This window comes from Coregonus clupeaformis, unplaced genomic scaffold (assembly GCF_020615455.1).
Source record: "Coregonus clupeaformis isolate EN_2021a unplaced genomic scaffold, ASM2061545v1 scaf2664, whole genome shotgun sequence".
In the NCBI taxonomy this organism is placed as follows: Eukaryota; Metazoa; Chordata; class Actinopteri; order Salmoniformes; family Salmonidae; genus Coregonus; species Coregonus clupeaformis.
This window is the reverse complement of record NW_025536118.1, coordinates 59,612-63,524: the sequence shown is the minus strand read 5'-3', so window position 1 is coordinate 63,524 and position 3,913 is coordinate 59,612. Positions and strand designations below refer to the sequence as shown.

At 53.9% G+C, this 3,913-nt stretch overlaps 1 long non-coding RNA gene across 1 annotated transcript; it reads left to right on the top strand.

Moving 5' to 3' along the window:
• Positions 1-336: 336 nt before the first annotated feature.
• LOC123488998 lies at positions 337-3,452 on the top strand. The gene is made up of 3 exons (XR_006660380.1): positions 337-352; positions 3,149-3,277; positions 3,417-3,452. It is a non-coding gene; the product is annotated as an uncharacterized LOC123488998 (long non-coding RNA).
• The last annotated feature ends 461 nt before the right edge of the window (positions 3,453-3,913 follow it).

The following is a 3,913-nucleotide window of genomic DNA, read 5'->3' as shown; positions in this document are numbered from 1 at the left end:
TTCAACTACCTCAACAGGTCAGTGTTAGGGTCAACTAATGACAGGTCAGTGTTAGGGTCACTACCTCACGGGTCGTGTTGGGTCAACTACCTCAACTCAGTGATAGGGTCAACTAATGAACAGGTCAGTGTTGGGGTCACTACCTCAACAGGTCAGTGTTAGGGGTCAGGTACCTCAACGTCAGTGTTGGGTCAACTACCTCAACAGGTCAGTGTTAGGTTCAACTACCTCAACAGGTCAGTGTTAGGGTCAACTACCTCAACAGGTCAGTGTTGGGGTCAACTTCACCTCAACAGGTCAGTGTTAGGGTCAACTACCTCAACGGTCTGTTAGGGTTCAACTACATCAACAGGTCAGTGTTAGGGTCAACTACCTCCAACAGGTCAGTGTTAGGGTCAACTACCTCAACAGGTCAGTGTTAGGTCAATAATTGAACAGGTCAGTGTTAGGGTCAACTACCTCAACAGGTCAGTGTTAGGTCAACTACTCAAAGGTCAGTGTTAGGGTCACTACTCACATCTGTTGTCACTACCTCCGGTCGTGTTAGGGTCAACTACCTCAGGTCAGTGTTAGGGTCAACTTCCTCAACGGTCAGTGTTAGGGTCAACTACCTCAACAGGTCAGTGTTAGGTTCAACTACTCCTCTTTAGGGTCAACTACCTCAACATCAGTATAGGGTTCAACTACCTCAACAGGTCAGTGTTAGGGTCAACTACCTCAACAGGTCGGTGTTAGGGTCAGCTACCTCAACAGGTCAGTGTTGGGGTCAACTACCTCAACAGGTCGTTTAGGGTCAACTCACCTCAAAGGTCATATAGGTCAACTACCTCAACAGGTCAGTGTTAGGGTCAACTACTCAACAGGTCAGTGTTAGGGTCAACTATCAACAGGTCAGTGTTAGGGTCCTACCTCAACAGGTCTGTTAGGGTCAACTACCTCAAGGTCAGTGTTAGGGTCAACTACTCTTGTTATCTCCGTGACTCTCCAGGTCGTGTTAGGGTCAACTAATAGTCGTGTTTCACTACCTCACGTCTTTAGGGTCACCAGTGTTAGTCACTACATCACGGTCAGTCTTAGGGTCAACTACCTCAGAGGTCAGTGTTAGGGTCAGAGTACCTCAACAGGTCAGTGTTAGGGTCAAGTACCTCCAACAGGTCAGTGTTAGGGTCAACTACCTCCGCGGTCAGTGATGTCAACTACCTCAACAGGTCAGTGTTAGGGTCAACTACCTCAACAGGTCAGTGTTGGGGTCAACTACCTCACAGGTATTTTGGGGTCAACTACCTCAACAGTCGAGTTTAGGGTCAACTCCTCACGGTCAGTGTTAGGTTCGGTCCTCAACAGGTCAGTGTTAGGGTCAACTACCTCAACAGGTCAGTGTTCGGGGTCAACTACCTCAAAGGTCAGTGCTTAGGGTCAACTACCTCAACAGGTCAGTGTTAGGGTCAACTACCTCAACAGTCAGTATGGGTCAACTTCCTCAACGGTCAGTGTTAGGGTCAACTACCTCACTTCAGTTTAGGGTCAACTATGGTCAGTGTTAGGTTCAACTACCTCAAAGGTCGTGTTAGGGTCACTCCTCCATCAGGTCAGTTTAGGGTCACTCACCTCAGCAGGTCAGTGTTGGGTCCTACCTCTTTTGGTCACTACCTCAACAGGTCAGTGTTAGGGTCAACTAATACAGGTCGAGGTGTTGGGGTCAACTACCTCAACAGGTCAGTGTTAGGGTCAACCCTACCTCAACAGGTCAGTGTTAGGGTCAACTCACCTCAACAGGTCAGTGTTGTCAGGTACCTCAACGGTCAGTGTTACGGTCAACTACCTCAACAGGTCAGTGTTCGGGTCAACTACCTCAACGGTCAGTGTTAGGGGTCAACTACCCTCAACAGGTCAGTGTTAGGGTCAACTACCTCCAACATCAGTGATAGGGTCCTACTACCTCAACAGGTCAGTGTTAGGGTCAACTACCTCAACAGGTCAGTGTTAGGGTCAACTAATGAACAGGTCAGTGTTAGGTCAACTACCTCAACAGGTCAGTGTTAGGGGTCAACTACCTCAACAGGTCAGTGTTAGGTCAACTACCTCCAACAGGTCAGTGTTAGGGTCAACTACCTCAACAGGTCAGTGTTAGGGTCAACTACCTCAACAGGTCAGTGTTAGGGTCAACTAATGAACAGGTCAGTGTTGGGGTCAACTACCTCAACAGGTCAGTGTTAGGGTCAACTACCTCAACAGGTCAGTGTTAGGGTCAACTACCTCAACAGGTCAGTGTTAGGGTCAACCTTACTGTCAGGTGGTTGGTTGTGGCTGTAGGTCCATCTGGTATTGTGTTATTGTGACTGGCTGTGCAGGTCTCCCTCACAAAATACACAAGGTCTGATCCCTCTCCCCTCCTCTCCCCTCCTCCCCACCCCCTCCCTCCACCCCTCCCTCCCCTCCCCACCTCTCGGCCTCTCCCCTCCCCACCTCTCCTCTCCTCTCCTCTCCCCTCCTCCCCACCCCTCTCCTCTCCTCTCCCCCTCCTCCCCACCCTCTCCTCTCCCTCTCCCTCTCCTCTCCCTCTCCTCTCCCTCTCCTCTCCTCTCCCTCCTCTCCTCTCCTCTCCTCCTCCTCTCCCTCTCCCCTCCTCCCCCACCCCTCTCCTCTCCTCTCCTCCCCCACCTCTCTCCTCTCCTCTCCTCCCCTCCCCTCTCCTCTCCTCCCCACCCCTCTCCCTCTCCTCTCCTCTCCCTCCTCCCACCCCCTCCTCTCCTCTCCTCTCCCCTCCTCCCCACCCCCTCTCCTCTCCTCTCCTCCCCACCCCTCTCCTCTCCTCTCCTCCCCCCCCCCTCTCCTCTCCTCTCCTCCCCCTCCTCTCCTCCCCACCCTCTCCTCTCTCCCTCTCCTCTCCTCTCCCCTCCTCCCCACCCCTCTCCTCTCCTCTCCTCCCCACCCTCTCCTCCCCCCCTCCCTCTCCTCTCCTCCCCACCCCTCTCCTCTCCTCTCCCCTCCTCCCCACCCCTCTCCTCTCCTCTCCTCTCCTCCCCTCCCTCCTCTCCTCTCCTCTCCTCTCCTCTCCTCTCCTCTCCTCTCCTCTCCTCTCCTCTCCTCTCCTCTCCTCTCCTCTCCTCTCCTCTCCTCTCCTCTCCTCTCCTCTCCCCTGCTCCAGGTTGGAGGTGCAGGCTGATGTTCAGAAGGAGAGGTGTAGTCTCAGTGGAGAGTCAGCCACCTTCAGCTTGGGGACCATCAGTGACAACGCTAGCACCAAAGCAATGGCTGGATCTATTCTCCACTACAGGTCAGGGCAATGTCTTTGGAAACGTTAACATTTCTGTTCAATGATATCCCCCACAAAGGACTAGTTGTGTCTGACCCTGTAAACATCTCTTCCTCTTGACTCTTGCTTTCTGTTTCATGGTGTTGTGTGTCCTGTGTAGAGATGGGACCAGTATGGAGGTGCAGGTGGACATAGGCCTGGTGGTAAACTACGGGTACCACAGTGGTACCAGCAGGATGGATGATGGGAGACACGCGCTGGGCGCTGTGGCTGGTCCTGCCCCCTCTGGATGCCCCCTCAGGGGGGGCCAGGATGGCACCACCAAGTCCAAGCTGAAGAAGGGAGGAGGCTCTAAGACCCAGGAGAGGAGGGAGGATATGGACCTTCGGCTCCTTGAGCAGCACAGCACCAACTCCTCAGAGTTTGACTCCTCCCCCTCAGCGGCTCTCTCCCCCTCCGTAGCCGACTCTCACTCCTCCCACTTGTCAGAGTTCAGCGGTGGCTCTGACCTGGAGAGCATGAAGATGTCCTGCAGCTGCAGCCATGGATCCTCCTCTGACTACCAGACCCGCTTCACCACAGTCAGCCCTCTGCCTGAAGCTAGAGGGGGACCGGCTGAGACGTTGCCCTCACCCCCAAGGTGTCCTCTCCCATCCT